Source organism: Hevea brasiliensis, chromosome 15 (genome assembly GCF_030052815.1).
Source record: "Hevea brasiliensis isolate MT/VB/25A 57/8 chromosome 15, ASM3005281v1, whole genome shotgun sequence".
In the NCBI taxonomy this organism is placed as follows: domain Eukaryota; kingdom Viridiplantae; phylum Streptophyta; class Magnoliopsida; order Malpighiales; family Euphorbiaceae; genus Hevea; species Hevea brasiliensis.
Window position 1 is genome coordinate 3,923,798 of NC_079507.1, and position 18,890 is coordinate 3,942,687.

The following is an 18,890-nucleotide window of genomic DNA, read 5'->3' on the forward strand; positions in this document are numbered from 1 at the left end:
AAAATGACTAGATCACCCTTTGTTAGAGAAGGGCTAAGGGTTGAAAATATTTTGGAGCTAATACATAGTGATGTATGTGGTCCATTTAAGGAAATGTCTAGAGGTGGTTTTCATTACTTTATTACCTTTACTGATGATAAATCAAGGTTTAGGTATTTGTATTTGATGAAATACAAATATGAATCCTTTGAAAAGTTTAAAGAATTTAAATCTGAAGTAGAAAATCAAACAGGAAAGAGTATTAAATCTCTTCGATCAAATCGTGGAGGAGAATATTTGAGTACTGAATTTGATGAATACTTAAGAGAGCACGGCATTGTTTCCCAGCTGACTCCTCCAGGAATGCCACAACTGAATGGTGTATCTGAAAGGAGAAATCGTACCCTATTGGATATGCTACGTAGTATGATGAGCTATACTGATATGCCAATCTCCTTTTGGGGATTTGCATTAGAATCAGCTTTGTATATTCTGAATAGGATTCCATCAAAATCAGTTTCTTTCACACCTTATGAGATATGGCATGGAAGAAAACCAAGTCTTAAGCATGTTAAAATTTGGGATTGTCCAGCTTATATCAAAAAGCTGAACACTGATAAATTGAAAATTAGATCAGAAAAGGGTCGATTTGTTAGATATCCAAAAGATAGTTTTGGATATTATTTTTATTTGCCTACTTCACAAAAGGTTGTGATAAGTAGAGATGCCACATTTCTTGAACAACAGTTTGTTCAAGAAGGAGGCAAAGAAAGGCAAACAGAGTTAGAATTGGAGAATTCTGACCAACCAACAGATCAGATGGATATATATCTATCTAGTCAACCTACACCCGTTGATGAAACATCTACAGTTGATCCTCGTAGAACAAACAGGTTATCTTACCCACAAGTGAGATATGGTTTCCTTCATGAAGAAGAATAAGAGTTGCCTACTCATGAAGAAGTAGATCATGGAGATGATCCACTTACCTATGAAGAAGCTATATCAGATATAGACTCTTCAAAATGGATTGATGCTATGAAATCCGAGATTGATACCATGTATAAGAATCAAGTTTGGGATCTTGTTAATCCACTTGAAGGTATTGTACCTATAGGGAACAAATGGGTTTTCAAGAAGAAAATTGGTTCTGATGGAAAGGTAGAGACCTATAAGGCAAGGCTAGCAGCGAAAGGGTTTCGCCAAAGGCAAGGAATCGACTATGAGGAGACTTTCTCGCCTGTTGCCATGCTTAAATCAATTAGGATTTTGTTAGCAGTAGCTGCATACTATGATTATGAGATTTGGCAGATGGATGTCAAAATAGCTTTTCTCAATGGATACATTGAAGAAAACATTTTCATGGAACAACCTAGGGGTTTTGAATCCCAAGATGGTTCCAAGGTATGCAAGCTAAAGCGATCCATTTATGAGTTGAAGCAAGCTTCGAGGAGTTGGAACATCCGTTTTGATGAAGCCATTAAGTCATTTGGTTTTATAAAAAATGAGGATGAGCCATGTGTATATAAGAAGGTTAGTGACAGTGCTATCACTTTCCTTGTCTTATATGTGGATGACATACTGTTGATGGGTAATGATACAGGTATGTTGACAACTGTAAATGTATGGTTGTCAAATACATTCTCCATGAAAGACTTAGGGGAGGCAACCTATATTCTTGGGATTCGCATCTATAGAGATAGAGCGAAAAGAATAATTGGTTTATCCCAAAGTCTATACTTAGAAAAGGTATTAAAGAGGTTTAACATGCTTGATTCCAAGAGAGGATTGTTACCAGTGAGACATGGTATCCATCTTTCTAAAGAGATGTCTCCAAAGACACCTGAAGAAAGAGATAAAATGGCAAGGATTCCATATGCTTCGGCTATTGGAAGTTTAATGTATGCAATGTTGTGTACTAGGCTGGATATCGCATATGCTGTTAGTTTGACTAGCAGGTAGCAATCCAATCTAGGTTTGGAACACTGGATAGCTGTCAAGAATATCCTTAACTACTTAAGAAGAACTAAGGATTTATTCTTGATATATGGAGGTGGAGACTTGCAATTGGATGGTTATACTGATTCTGATTTCCAATCAAATATCGATGATAGAAAGTCCACCTCTGGGTATGTATTCATTTGTAATGGAGGTGCAGTTAGTTGGAAGAGTTCCAAACAGAGTACGACTACAGATTCCACTATCGAGACTGAGTATATTACTGCATCAGATGCTGCAAAGGAAGCTGTTTGGATAAAGAAGTTCGTGACAGAACTTGCAGTAGTTCCTTCCATTGAGTCAACAGTTCCACTACACTGTGACAACAATAGAGCAGTCATACAGACTAAGGAACTCGGTCTCACCAGAAATCCAAACACATAGAAAGGCGCTACCACATTATCAGCGAAATAGTTGGACGAGGCAATGTAGCCATGCAGAAAAGAGCATCAGCTAAAAATCCAGCTGATCCATTCACTAAGCCTATGTCACAGACTCAGCTAGACCGACATATTGAGAAGATGGGTCTAAGATATTGTAATGAATGGCCCTAATGCTAGTGGGAGATTGTTAGTAGTATGCCCTAGAGCATATCATTTAGTATGTATCTTGTACATATTTTTATTAATAAAAGGCATTTTCACTTTTCCGTTTACATAAAATATTTATGTGTAATAGAAAAGGTCCATTGATATTTTGTTAGAAATTCTATTCTTAAGTTGTTAAGAATATGAGTGACAGTATTTCTAGTACAAAGTATCATAAATAAGTTCACAATCGAGGATACTTCACAATAAGGACATGACTTATCCAGAAAGATTGTATTCATGTTTGTTCCCAAGTTATTTATATGAGATATAAATAAGATGGAATGGTGAGTCTCATGCCATATAACAAACATGATAGGCACTTATACATGATAAGTAGGTCGAACCAGTGACACTTATGACAAGCACATGGTGTTTACTCTTGTCAATGTATTATCATAAATCATATTGGTGCATATAATATTTAGACCTGAGATATCATAGTTATCTTGTATATAGGTGGTTTGAGTTTGATATTGCTTTCATACTTCTACTAAGCATGGGTATATGGGCATGTATTAGCTCCTACTAGTTATATATGGAGGTAGGTGTTGATCAAGATGGAATCTGTTCCTCTAAGTAAATAGAGATAAAATCCTATGTTCATTTAATTATTCTTGATGTTTCAAGTTCCTGGTCAGGACAGATAGATTTAATTAGAAAAGAGTTTCTGATGAGAAAAATCTTTTAATCAAGAACTAGAATTAAAAGAGAACATAATATTCATAGTAAATGGGGTTTGACATAAACCATGACTCCAGCTTGAGTTGGGATTTTGTAACAGAGAGATTCTAGTGTCCTGTTTACAAGAGATTAGCAAACAATCTCTTGAATTAAAAATACTAGAAATTGTTTCTAGTGTCCTGTTTACATCTTTAATCTCTTAAAAGGCAAAACTTGATTTTCTAATTAATAGAAAAAGCTTTAGAAGCCGTTCAAGGATTGCCATAGGTGATCTTGATGTGGAAAAACTAGAGGGACAACATCTGGTGTCCTAAAGACGCATCCCAAAGGTACAAATACGCTGCAGTACATCAAGAGGTTAATGTATTTGCTTTTGATTTAATCTAGGGTTCTAAAATTAATCTGATTAATTCTAAAATCTTAAATGGCAAATACAGATCCAAAAACATATTGAAAGAGTTTTAATATGTTATTTATCATTGAAATCAATAGATAAAAATAAATCTTGCATGATGCATGTGACCCTAGATGAAAATTTTTGAATTAAATGGTATAAACTTTATGTTTTTCATGTTTCCGCTCCTTCACAAGTAAGCTAAGTCTTCCTCCTCAAAAACACTCTTAATTCTTTCATCTCCACTAATTCAACCTTAACTCCCAACTCCTTGAAATTGACGTGGGCATCAAAGTGTCATTTGTTAACCATGCATTTTTTTTCCGAGTATCATTTAGGGCATCAAGGTCTTTAATGCAACATTCAAAATTCAATAGTAGCCATTATTTGATACGATAATAGAAACACATAAAAGATAAGTAAAGTATCTACAAGTGAAGTTTTACAACATTTAAAATTAAAGCCCTAATACAATCATATCCTTGGTTCAACATATGCAAAAACTTTATGAAAGCCATTTATTTCGACCGTTTTTGCATTGTTGCACATTTGATAACCTTTTCATCCTAAAGCAATTGAAATCAATCCATGGCTCAATTATGAATAAAACTAAGATTGCTAGCCCTAAAATCCAACAATCCATAGAAAAGAGGATGCAAGGTGTGTAATCTCCATCATGTTGATTAGGTAAACTTTGCTAATGGCATTCATGTAGGATATTCATAAACTTTAGGCCTCTTGCTTATTCAATTTTCCACACTTTCCTAAGACTTCTAGCCCCAAAATACAATATCTAGTTTTTCAAACTTCATAAATTACTCATCAATTAAAGAACCATGGGCGTAGACATGTGCGAATGCCCCCAATTGGAAACATTATCTCTATTCCATGTTGCAGCATTCTTTTAACTGCCAATAAATCCAACTCTAGTAAGAACAAAGGGACGCTTATTTTCATTAGCTAATTTCATGCCTTCAAATGTTGATCTTCCCATTAGCATGCCATATATCTAAAAATAAGAACTTCAAGTTCAAAATTTATTTGGTTATCAACAGTAAGTATAAATAAAAACAATCACAACATGGAACTATTCTTAAATTCCATTGGAAGAAATCATTATCTTATTAAAACAAAATAAGAGAAAAGCAAAGGATGAATACATTGTGATAGCACGAGTGCTCTTGACAACCCCCAAGTTCATTATCTCCTCGACGAATATTGCTTTCAGACATTGCCCTTGTTTCCATGTGAAAAGTTAAAGAAATTGCAAGCACTAAGAAAATCACAATGAGAGTCACTTTAAAAAAACTGGCTCATTCATATCATTCCATATACCATCAACATCATCAGAAATGAAATCTTTAACTAAACTTGCCCAGTAAGAGCGAACCTTTGATTGCGTAAAGTCAGGGACAACACAAGGCCTAGGCCACAGCTCCCCTGAAAAATGGTAGGAATAGAGTAACAACTCAACATTTTTTAGAACCCAAGCATCACTTTTAGAACCAACATCATACACAAAATAGCCTTCCTCACATTTGATACCAGGGTCAGGCATCCAAGTTCCTTTAAAACTTGCATCATATAGATCTTTTGCCAAAAATTGTGGATCTGGAAAATGTTTCTAAAATAATTCATAACAAAATTTCTATGTCAAGATTGACAATTGTAAGTTTATCATAGAAAATACATTTCTATCTATGCTAATATCATTGATTCAGATCTTGCTTAATGCGTAGTGAATTTGGCAGAAGGTAAGAAATTAATAAAATTATTGAGCACAATAGTAAATGCATCCAGAGGATTAGATAATCATTAATCGCTCACAAAATGTCCATAAACCTGTGTTGCCCCAGTAAAACAGAGTTGTAAGAAAGATGTTTTGAACATGGTCGGACTATTTAAATACTTGCACCAATATGGTTACTTTAGAGTGCTAGTTGTGAATGACTGATTGAGTATTGGGATTAAGCTATGATTGAGTGAATTGGGTTTATGATTGTGTGCTATGTTTATGCCTCTAAATGCGTGTTCCATAAATATGTAACATACCATTCTCAATTTGTGTAACAGTATATATACCCAAAGGCTTGAGGGAATAATTAAGCAATTCTTCCCTACATTCTCTTTCAATTACTCCACCCACTTAATTTTCTAAATGGTATTAGAGATGTAGGTTCTTGTCTCCTAACATTTATTTCTCCCTTATTTCATTGTTTTGAGAAATGAAACTAATGTTTTTCAATCAAGGGGTGTTTAAGAGATACTTAGCAGCAGCACCATCCTCCGCCAAATGCCTTTTCCACTAGAATCTTGCTGCTGGAAAGCCCCCCACCGACCATAACACAGTGTCACAAGGTTCTGGACTCCTATACACATGCATGCGAATGAGATGTCGTCAACCATCCTTTTCCATTGGAATCAACACTAGTCACATTTCTTTGATTACGCAACTCCTTTTAGCAGCAGACCTTCAACTAAATCCTCTGTTATCTTGGGTGCCTTAGAAAAAAGAAGGTTTTGGTATCTTGGATTATTGTAGATTTGTCTCCTCTCATCTAACAAAAGCATATCTTAGTCTATTTTCTCTAAGAATTGAAGCCTTTGGCCCTCCTTCATTTCATTCTCTAGGTATCATGAATCCATAACCATTTCAAAGTCATTCTCTAGGTATTTCAGTCTTCCCCACTCCTTCTTTTTTTAACCATTTCTATTGCTATTGCTTTTACACTTCTTGGGCTTGTAAATTCAAGATATTATTCCTACCTGATTAAAGAAAAAAAAAAGGTGACTAACAAAGCAATCTCTATAAATACAATCATGTGTCATCTTGCTCATTAATTAACTCATTCTATCACCTTGATTGAAGTCCAATATGAATAATACTTGCACTATCAATTTCCTGACCAACAGTCATTCTCATTTTCTCAATTTGGTAATATCTTGAATTGTCTAAACCAATCCTCATCCATTGAACCATGAGTCCTTGATTTTAGTGCTTCTAATCACATCCTAAAAACAAAAATCTTTTTTCCACCCCTATTTCTTCTCCCATTCAATCCAATGATACTTTTGCCAATGGATCAAAAGCCAAGATTGAAGGGTAAGGGAGGAATTTCCTCTCCCCTATATTTCTTTAACTTTAGTAGTATTTACTTCCAAGTGTCCATATACTTTAATCTCCGTTTGCAAATTCACCAAACAGCTTAATTATTTTATCACATTTATAACTAATTCTATCATTGTGTAGGACAGAGGTATGGGGAACGTGATTAGCATAGGACATGAATAAAAAGGACTATATTATCTCTCTAGAACAAAATTTTTAATTGCCTTTCATCACTTCTCTTGATCTTCTTCACAATCATTTCGATCATCCTAGTATCTCTAAAATCTAGACACTAGTTCGTACTCTTTCCACCTTATCTTCTTTAAATTACGAGTCATGTTAGCTTTGAAAACAAAGTCATTCTTCTTTTCCAAAGCAAGCTAATAACTGGGTTGCATTCATTTTTTACATTGTTCATTTGGACATATGAGGTCCGATTTGTGTCAATTCAACACTTTAACTTTGGGATTTCACTATTTGTTATCTTTATTGATGATTATTCTCGATGCATTTGATTATTTTTTATGAAAAATCATTCTAAATTATTTTCTATATTCACCCCGTGATTAAAGGTGTAAACAAACTAAGCTGTTCGGAAGTTGCTCAAGCTCATTCAACTTGTTTAGAAAACGAGTCGATCTTAAGATTGATTTTTAAGCATGTTTAATAAATGTGCCCAGCTCAACCTTCGCAAATCTATGATATAATCAATATATTAAATGTATTTATAGAATATAGTTATTTGTATTTTAAATTTAATTTTTTATGAAAATTAAGATATTTTTTATATGAGAGCTAATCAAAAGTATAAAGTTTAAACTTTATAACTCTAAACCTTAAAATCATTAAGGATGTAAATTATTCAAGCTACTTGCGAGATGCCTCTAAATTATTCAAGCCTGAGCTCTTCAAAGCTCAACTCAGCTTGGTTCGTTTATACCCCAAGCTAAGATACATAATCAATTTAGTCTTAAGTAGTAACAATACACTAAAATATTTTTCTCTTTTCAATATTTCATGTCTTCTCAAGGAATCATTCATCAAATTTATTGTACTTGTATTCCTCAACAAAATAAGAGTAGCTAAACATAAGGATCAACAACTTATGTAAACAACCCATACTTTACTCATACACCATCATGTTCTGCTTCATTTTTGGGGAGAGATTCTTACTTCTTGTTACTTAATTAATCATATGTCTTCTTCTATTTTAAAGAATCAAAGTCCTCATTCTCATTTGTTTCCATATTGAAATCCATATCATCTTTCTCCCCGTGTGTTTTGTTGTAGTTGCTTTGTTCATAATCTTACTTCTAGAAAGACAAATTTCAACCAAAATCTATTAGATGTGCTTTTCTAGGATATTCTCACCTTCAGAAGCTTACAAATTTTTATGAGCCAAACACAAACAAATATTTCTTTTTAATAGATGTAACTTTCTTCAAAACATCTCTGAACTTCTCATTTAAGAAGTAAACAAAATTTCATCTTTGAAGCTCTCCCAGTTCCTTTTAGTCCTACTCCAAATGCTATCCCACCTCCTCCTCGGGTCTATTAACAAATACCTCATGCAAATCCTCATAATAACAAGAATGATGTTTCCTTTTATGATACAAGTCCACAAAATGCTCTAGGTGACTCATCTCTTATACCAACATCATCACTTACACTGGTCATGCCTCCAGCAGAAACATCTTCATAAAGGTACTCATACTTCTTGTAATCTGCATCCCATTTATAATGTCTTTGGTTATCATCATCTGTCCTCACCCTATTATGCTTTTGTTCCAAATTTTTCTCTACCGAAGATCCAAAAACCATTAGTGAAGCATTATCCCATCCTAGGTGGTGCAAGGCAATGACTACAGAAATTACTACTCTTCATTCTAATAGTACACATGATAACATTTAGTTCCCTTGCCTCATTGGAAGTCTACTATTGGTTGTTGGAATTATATGATAAGGCCCGTCCTAATAGAAAATTTGATCACTTGTAGGATTGATTTGTTACTAAAGGATACATTCAAAATTTTTTAACAAGATTATAGTGATAATTTTTCTCCAGTGGACAAGATTGCCTTCATTCACCTCCTTATCTAAGTGGCTACTATTTATCATTTGCGACTTCATGAACTTGATATAAAAAATGCTTTCTTAAATGGGGAATTAGTAAAAAAGGATTGTATGAAGTAACTACCAAGGTTTGTTGCTTAGGGACAGCCTAGCTTAGAATGTAGACTATAACACCCCTCACCCGACTACAGTATAGCCGAGCAAGGCATGCTACAATCGGTGCCGGAGCACCCTAACTTATCTTACTTTATTTTTTTTAAATAATTTTGAATATAGTTTATGAAATATAATTTATTTAAGCAATTTATCAAAATTATTATTTATTTGAGGTTCTGAAAATTTTAAAGAAAATCCGGCAGAGTACCGGCTAAAAATGGAGAAAACAGTTATTCGGAACCTGTGAAAAACACTTCCAATATTCATATCTCATCATTCTCAAACTCCAATATCATCACAAACTCAATATTTTTCAATTTCATTTCTGAATCATTCATCTCATAATTCACATCTCATTCATATAACTCAATTTCATATTCAGTTCCATACATTTCCATTCATACTCAATTCATATGTAAACATTCTCAAATTACATGAGCAAAATTTTCAAATTTCCTTAATTCACATAATTTACAAAATAATTACAAAATTTCATAATTTACATGATATATAAATTAATTACAATTTGCTAATTTATATTACAATATAAGAAATAAATAACATACACAAAATACATGATATGCTTAATGTGAGCCCTATCTACATGCATTGCTGAGGAGGTGACAAACTTTGACACTCTGCAGATCCAGACTCCAAAATTCCTGTTTAGTATTCGCTAGGCTTTAACTTCAGTACATGCGCGAGGAAACAATTCCATCGCGCTAAGCATTGCTGCTTAGTGGTGCAATACTATAACAAGAAAATAAAATATACAAATAAAGAAAGAACGAAGCATAATTTGAATATTTAAGAATCAATTTGATTTAATACAATGTGCCTAATATTAATTATCTTTTGTTCTGATTTGTTCCGCTTTGGAAGCGTTTAATTCCTAAATCCACAGTGATAATGTATAATATACATAATTAATAAAAATACTCAGTTAAATTTATGCTTATATTATCATGTAAGTCACATTTGCAATATTTATGTATGGTATAATTTTCTTTGCTAATCTTTTAGCATTTTCTCTATACTTGCTAGGTTGTCTCGGATTTTTTCATAATAAGTAAATTTTGATATCGGTCCAGTTCATTTCGATTCTTTCTAATAAATAATTATTCTAATTTATTTTAGGTTATCTTACTCATTTCTATTATTTAATATCTAATATTTTTAATTGCTAATATTCTTAACTTATTTCAATAAATTTCACTGCCCAAGTAACCTATGACAGGCTGACTAAACTGGATAACGGGTCGTTGGCACTGGACACCGCGGTTTCGGCCGTCATACCATGGGACGCAGAACGTCAACCACGTATGCAGTCAGTATGGCTAAAGAGCCATGATAACACATAATCGGGCGTAAAAGCCATGAATGTTGGCATAATGCCATGAATGCGGGCATAAAGCCATGAATACGGGCATAAAGCCATGAATACAGGCGTAAAGCCTTTCGCAGTACTGCTAAAACAATACCCTATTGGCATGCCAAACTATCCAATCTGACACACATGTCTAGGCAATACAAGGGCACATAATATCATTAAATATTAATATATTGTGTTTTATGACTTCATTATTTCATAATAAATTTTCAATTATAATTCATACATTCATTTGATCATTTATATGATCACAATTCACATCAATTATCCTTTTATACCATTGTACTCAAAGAACTTTTCCTTTCTACAATAATGAAACTAATGTCTCATTCATACATTAATATGGTTCATTATTGCATTTATTATGTTATTCATATTGATCACAATTCTAAACAATGGTTCACATGTACCATTGTATTCAAAACATTTTTCCTTTCTCATTTATACATTCAAGAATCTACTTACGTAATTACAAGTTTTATATTTCAAGTTGAGTTATTAATATTTTATGAATTCCATTTGTGATGGGCATATAAGCCCTAACTATCTATTCACATCAATTAGGTGACTTATTTTTCATGTTTCAAGTAATTCCATAAACATTTCATGGACTTCAAATTTATGGCCTTAATTTCTTTTTAACAATTTTGACTAGGATGCATAGTCCACATTTGTCATACAATTCTAAGCATTTAAGCTTAGAGTTGGTTCTAGTTCTTCATCTTAATTTACTAATCATTTTGATTACTATTCACCTTACTAGTCAACCAAAATGTTGACTTTTTCATACTTAATGGATATATTAATTCTAATTACACCAAGATCCTACATTTTGCATTCAAAATTTGTTGGTATTGGTTGCCAATACCATTTCCATGCTTATTTGATACTTTTGAATTCTTCAAGTTTTGGTGTCACTATTCACCTCATTGGTCAACAAAAATATTGACTTTTGGATAGAAAATAGGTACATGGGTTTTGACACTCCAAACATACCACATTTTGCATTTAAAACTTGTTGAAAGTGATCACCATTACCATTTCTAAGCCTAACACTAAGTGGCAGAATTTTCAGTTTTTGTACCATAAGTTTACTGTTCTATTAGGGACTGTTACAGTGGAAATTTGAGGAAATGGTAAACATGAAAGTTGTTCCTTATTTTGTCTAGTTGAATTTCTTTTTTTGAATCACTCCATTTGGAGTTTTGTAGCTCCAGATATGGTCCAAAAACCACAGCTGGCCGGATTTCAATTCTGCAGAATTTACCAAATCTACAGTACCATGAATAGTGACTGCCACTGCCTTGTTGGATAGGTTCTGGTCATAATTTGGGGTAGGTTTCTTCATGAAAGTTGTTTTTCTATGTCTTAACTTGTTGCTGTAAAAATTTCAGGTCAATTGACCATATCTACAGTGAGTTATGGCCAAATAAACAGTTACTATTCATTTGGTCATTTCTGAAGGTGCTGTTGCAGGGTATCCAGATTGGGGCCAACTTTTGGTCCACTTGCTTTGGTCTTTTGGGCATGGTTTCTTCAGAAAAATTGTGCCATTATAAGTCTAGTTTCATGTCCAATTGGCCAAACACCAATTGAACCTACACAGCCAAAGATATGACAGTCCAAACAGGCTGGACTCACAGCCACCCTGCTGCACTCATTAGGCAACCCACCAATTCAGTTTGCATCACTCTAACTCTCTTCAAATTATGGTGAACTTACCCCAAATGGTCACTAATTGACCATTATAATGTTCACTTACTACTTCATAAGCCAAAACCAAATTTCACTCTCCAAAACCCTAGTTCCCATTATGAGTTTTCACAACATACCTTAATTAACTAACTAGTTCATTATCTTTATATTTACATACTTTAAACATAATTTCTAGTTCACTCCAAGTCCATTAAAAACACTCAATCCTATTCCTTCCTTAGGGCTACCAAAAACCATGGTAGACATACACATAATTTTTATTCATTTAAGTTACAAATTCATACTTGATTCAAGTCTCTAGCATGGAAATAAAGAGTTTTAAGTATATATGTGCACTAACCTCTTGTAGGGTAGAATTTTCCCAAGCTTAACTTCACTTTCTTTCCTTTTCTTGGCTGCCAAACACTTCCCCAAGAGGTATGGACAAGTTTTAATGAAAGGTGTCTAGGGTTTTATAGTGGAAATTCATGGGAAAATGGAAGTGATGCAAGAAATTTTTATGGAGGGCTATGGAAGAGAGGTCACATTTTGAGGAAGAAGAAGAAGAAGATGATTAGAATTTTTGGTCCATTTTGCATCTTTTAAATGTTTTAAGAATGCTTGTTAACTTGTGATTGGTTGGGAGTAAGATAATGACATCATGTGATGTCATTATCCCTAATTTTCTTTATTTTTCTTTTCTTTTCTTTTCTACTAACTTTAAATTAATTTTTCATCAACCTTAATTCATATTTTATGTCATAATAATTATTTACTCAACTGGACAAGTCGGCCAAAAATCGTCTCTGAAGGCGAAATGACCAAAATGCCCTCCGTTTGACTTAACGGGTCAAAATTGTCTGTACCGATTGAAAAATTTTTCTAAATATTTTCTTGGCATTCTAATGCCATAGGAACCTCAATGAACCTTCTCTGGAGTCCCAAAAATTATTTTATGAATTTTTCCCTGGGTCTAGGGCTCCTCGTTGTGAGAATCGCAACTTCCCTCTGGTTACCCATCGCTTGGGCACCGGCTCGTTTAACTTGGTTGTATTTTATTTCTAAAATTTTTCCTAAATTTTTCTTATTAATATTTGAGTTAATTATGGTTTCTCGCTTTAGTTTAAATATTTTTCCGAACGTTCTAGCTGTCCGGACCGACACCAGTCACCGGAACAGTAGAATGTACGGAGTTGATACAGGGAGGGTGTTACATAGACTACATTGATCCTTTTATAGATTAAAAAATCCCTAAGGGCATGGTTTGGATGGTTCAATACTTTTATCCAACAAATTGAGATGACTCAAAGTAGAGCTGATCATTGAGCATTTATTGTCATATTAATCATTGTAAGAGTATCTATTTTGTGGTTTATGTCAATGATATTGTTATCGTAGGCAATGAACATGATGGAATTATTTAATTAATATAGCATTATTCAATTACTTTTAGATCAAAAACTTGGGCAAATTGAAATACTTTCTGGAAGTCAAAGTTGCATAATCTAGAATTGGTATTGCAATTTCATAGCTAAAATACGCACTAGACATATTGAAAGAAACTAGTGTTCTAGATTACATACCTATAGATAGTCCTATGGATCCAAATGTAAAACTCATTACTGGACAGGAGGCCTTGATAGATTCTAGAAGATATTAGAGACTTGTTGGAAAACTTAATTACCTCCCAGATATTCTTTTAATTGTTAGTGTGGTGGTTAATTATTTCAAACTCCATGCAATAGCCATTAGGATGCAGTAATCTGCATTCTTAAGTATGTCAAAAGGACATTGTTATCAAAGGTGAGGTTCAGGCCCAAGGCACAAGTGGTGGCGCCTGAAGAAGAAGGAGGCACAAGACATCACCCAGGTGCAACAAGGCACACCGCATTTAAAAGAAAAATAAGGTTTCTTTGGCTTAAAACTTGCCGTTAACCACCAAAGAATAATAATAAGAAGAAGAAGATAGGGTTTCTTTGGCTTAAAACCTGCCATCGGCCACCAAAGAAAAAGAAAAAGAAGAAGCTACTAACCTTGATCTCCAACAATCCAAATCCAAGTACGTACATATTTTTCTTCTTTTTCTCTTCTTCTTTTATACGTATTTTCTACTCTCTCTCTCTCTCTCTCTCTCTCTCTCTCTCTGTGTGTGTGTTTCGTCCAGCAGCTGCTCTCCTTTTTTTTTTTTTTTACCATGTTTTGTCCTCTCTCTCCCTCGCTCTATTTTGTCTAGCAGCTGCTCTCTCCCTCTTTTTTTTTTTCCCATTCTACCATGCTCTTCCTTCTATTCGTACGCTATTTTCTTTTTTTGGTTTTCTTGTCTAAATTTCTAATTTTATTTATTCTTTATTATGAAAGTATGTTAACTTTGTATTACTCTAAATTTTTTATTAGCCTTATGGGTTAAATTTGTTATTAGCTTTTACGTTTATGATTGAATGAAATTAGGTTTATCTTCTTGGTAATTGCGATCAGATTTGCTATTAGTGGAACTTTTTATAAATTATTAGAATTTATAAATATAATAATTGAGTTTATGCTATTATAAATTATTAGTTTTTGTTATTATAATTGAGATTATGGTATTATAAATCGGCTTGTATGTTGCTACTTGTTAATTGTTATTAAGTAAATAGAGCTTACGTTATTATAAATTATTAATTTCCTTGTCTCCTTTTTTTTTTTAATATTTAGCATTATGTTACTTGAAGTGTGATAGAATATTAATTTTTTTAATTTTAATTATTCTTTTTATTTTTTGTGTCTTGACTCTCTCGGGTGCGCGCCTGCACCTAACACCTAGGATCCAAGACATCTTAGCACCTTGGTGTGCTTTGAGCATTTGATAACTATGCAAAGGTATAAAGATTGTTATATGAAGACAACGGTCACTCATAACTTATGCCTATAAATGTGCCTTTGTACTATAAATGGGTAACATACCATTCTTACTTTATGTGTAACATTATATATATATAACATACCATTCTTACTTTATGTGTAACATTATATATATATAACATACCATTCTTACTTTATATGTAACATTATATATATATATATATATATAACCAAAAGGCTTGAGGGAATAATCTACCATCTTCCCCACAATCTTTTTCTAGTTCTTCTCCCTCTTCATTTTCTACAATTACCTTTAAAGACTTGAACAATGCACATTTGGTTTATTTGCATCCCGAGACTTGAATTATTAAGTTGCAAAGCTGGATTCAGTTTTGGATTCTAAGGATAGTCTCAACAAAAAATGCAGAAGAATTCATTTTATTAGAAATAGGAATGTACACCCCTATTTGCATAGCTTGGTATATTTCACTATTCTGATGACCGGTGTTGGTCTGGACAATTAAGAAGATTAGAACCACACTTAAGACAACTAGATAAGCCCTGAGCACAAATAATTAGTAATTGTCAATTAGTTAAGTATAAATAAGAAAAACAGAACATAAGAAGTTAAACGAGCCGAGAGTCACAGCGATGGGTGACATTTTCGGGAAGGATTGCGAAGTCGATTTAAACTCAAAATTTGAACCGTAAAATGTGGCGCTGCGGTCCTTAGGACTATTGCGAACACAGTGGAAAAGAGAAAATCATGAAAAAGAATTGTTAAGCTGGTCAAATAATTAGGTCAGTGATCCAGAAGAAATATTGAATTATTTGCAAACCGAGTCGAACCGGCGAGGGGTAATTTGGTCAATTGACCCCTAGAGTTGACTCCTAACCTAACTGTCAAATAAAATCGGAGAAAAGAAAATTTCGGAATCAGGAATTTAATTAAAGAACTAATTAAAAAATAAATAGAAAAAAAATAAAAGAAAAAGGAAAAGTGAAAGGTGATGACATCATGCTTGATATCATGCATGATGCAATAAACACTAATTAAAAAAAAATAAAATTTGGATAATTATTGGTCTTCCATAAGATTAAAAAGTCATAAAGAAAGAAAAAAAAATTATCTTCTTCAACCAAGTTGTCGTCCCTCTCTCTCCCTCACCCTCACCCTCACCCATAATCCGCCATTAAAGCTCATCTTTGAGCTTGCAAATCTCAAAACCCCACTATAGAAAACTATTTTGCCAAGGTTAAAAATTGTTTGGGCAACTAGAAAACAAGGTCCAAGAAGAAAGAAAGAAGAAAAGAAGAGGTTTGAAGAGGAAAAATTTTCTGCACTAAGGTTAGCAAACTAAACTTAATTTTTTAGTTGAATTAATGGTGATTATAGTTGAATGAACTTAGGAATATGCTTAAAATGAAACAAAAATAATTATTGGAGGACTAAATGTAAATTCAGCCAGTAGTAAGTTAAGGTTTAAAATGAGTAAATTTGATGTATTTGAAGGTTGGTTTAAGTTAAATGATGTATGTAAGCTATGGATTGGTGATTGGAATGTATTAGATTTGAAGTGTATGAAAATTAGGGTTTGGCACCTAGGATTTTGAGAGGAAAAATGTGAGAATTTGTTAAATGAGGTGTTTGACCTTGTTTGAGGTGAGAAATGGTCATTTGTGACCAATTGAGGTATGTTGGAAGTGTTGGCAGTGAGAGGAGATTCAGATTGAATGTGGGCAGTATGTAAGCAGCAGGACCAAGGTCCCTTTCAAGGACCAAAACTAAAAATTTACAAGCCTAATTGGTGTGAGGCCAATTGGGAATGAAACTAGACACAAAATTACACATTTTTCATTTAGGAATCATGCCCAAAAAGTGACCAAAACCTAGTGAACAAATTGACCAAATTCAGACTTAGGCAATCTGACTTGTACAAAAATGACCAAATGAACAGTGGGCCATAACTTGAGCTAGGCAGGTCTAAATGACCTGAAATTTTACCCGTAGAAAGCTGAGATATAGAACTAAAACTTTAATGAAGAACATAAAACCAAATTATGCCTTTAACCAAGTCATTTAGTCACCCAAATTTGGTGACCTAAAACTGCCAGAACCCAGAATTTGCCCAGAAAATCTGGGTTAGGCCAATCCGGCAGCCATAATTCAAATGGCTATAACTTGAGCTACGAAACTCCAAATGGAGCAATTCAAAAGGGAGAATAAATTTAAGACAATAAGGAACAATTTCTATGAAGAAAACTTAGCCAAATTCTAACAGCAAAATGACCAATGGAACAGTGCAACATAAGATACCAAAACTGAAAATTTATAAATTTGCCTAAAAGACTTAGAATTTGAGTAAACAACCAAAACCAACAAATTTAATAACCAAAATGTGGTATGTGGGTGAAGTTGGAATTCTCATACCTATTAAGCCTTAGAAAGTCAACAAATTGACTTGAATAGTGTCGTGAATAGAAATCCCGAAATTCAAAATTTAAAGAACGCCATGTTTAGCATATTAAAGCTAGGTATAAGTGAATTTGAATTTATTTTTGGATTTATAATGAGTTATGATACTGAAACACTATGAAACTGTGTGTTTCAGTGGAAAAGAATATCGGAAAAGAACCCAAGGGATCGAGTCAAGGCCAAGAGGCGATTCGCTTAAGGTTTGTGCACAACATCAATATGCTTTAAAATTCATTTACAAAGTGCATGAAATGTGTATTATGCTTTTGCTTTGAATTGTTGAAAGTTTATTTGTGTATGTTTGAAATGGCAATAAATGTTTAGTAAATTGTTAAGATAAGTTTTGAAACCACAGTGTCATGACCATATATTTGAACACCTCACTACTATGACTAGTGGGGGAAATCAGTTTCGAATTTTGATTCCTTCTCTGGCTGAAGTGTTGAGGTGTGTGCCAGTAGAAGAAGAAAAAGAATGGGTTCTCATATATTTGAGCTAACTGGCCTTGTGTTGTGACTTCTCTTTAGCCTCTGGCTATTGAGATTATATTTGTTTTGAATGGTATGATATAACTGTGTGTTTTTATGTAAATGGTTTTGAGACTTTGAAATAAAATTGTTTGAACTAAAATCTTATAAATCATGTTTTGTATTGATATTGCATGTTCAGTTTAATTTTTGAATAAATATAATTTGAATTCAACATAAAGATTATTTTAGTATATTGTGCACCACTGAGTCCTAGTACTCAGCGATGGCTGTTATTGCTGTCGCAGATATAGAGACTAGAGGACTAGCAAAGTGAGCTGCTGAGGATTGAAGAGCTGCCTACTCAGAAGTTTATCAGGTATCTTTTATACCCTGATTGTAAAAATTTATTTTGATGTATGTAATGTATGTAAATATAGAACGTGGTCATGAGCAGCTGTATAAAGCTTGTAATAAATTTTGGTTTGGATTTTTCTTAATATAAATATTTAGAGTGATGTATATAAATTATTTTATCTTTAATGAAATATGAATGGAAGTATTTTATTTTAATTTGAATGAAATTAATTAATAGTATTTTGATGATTGTTAAATTTTGGAAATTGAGAAATGATGTTGAAACTTGTTGGGATGGTTGTGGAATTGATGAAGTTGTTGAGACAAATCTTTGGAAGTGCTTTTTACAGGTATTTGAAGAACTGTTTTCTTAAAATACAGATGGAACTCTGCCAAAATTTTTATAAAATTTACAGAAAAATAAAATGGGACAAAAATTTTTACTAGTCTTAAAACTTCGAATAAATATTTTAATAGCTATTAGAAAATGCTCACAACTTATAAAAGTAAGAAAATTGTTTTAAAATCCCTTGTAGGGTATTTAATGATTTATCGGTAGGTGAAGTTCGGTAGTTCATTAGGTATTCTACGGGATCATGTTATGCCTTACAGAGGGGTAAGGTGTGATATGTTTTAGTGGAATCAGAGCAAATTTTAAAAGTATGTTTTAACTTGTGAATTTGT

The 18,890-nt window shown here is 33.1% G+C and overlaps 1 pseudogene; it reads right to left on the reverse strand.

The window, feature by feature from the left end:
- LOC131169172 (uncharacterized) overlaps positions 1 to 18,890 on the reverse strand; it is a 128,588-nt pseudogene that overhangs the window by 48,076 nt on the left and 61,622 nt on the right.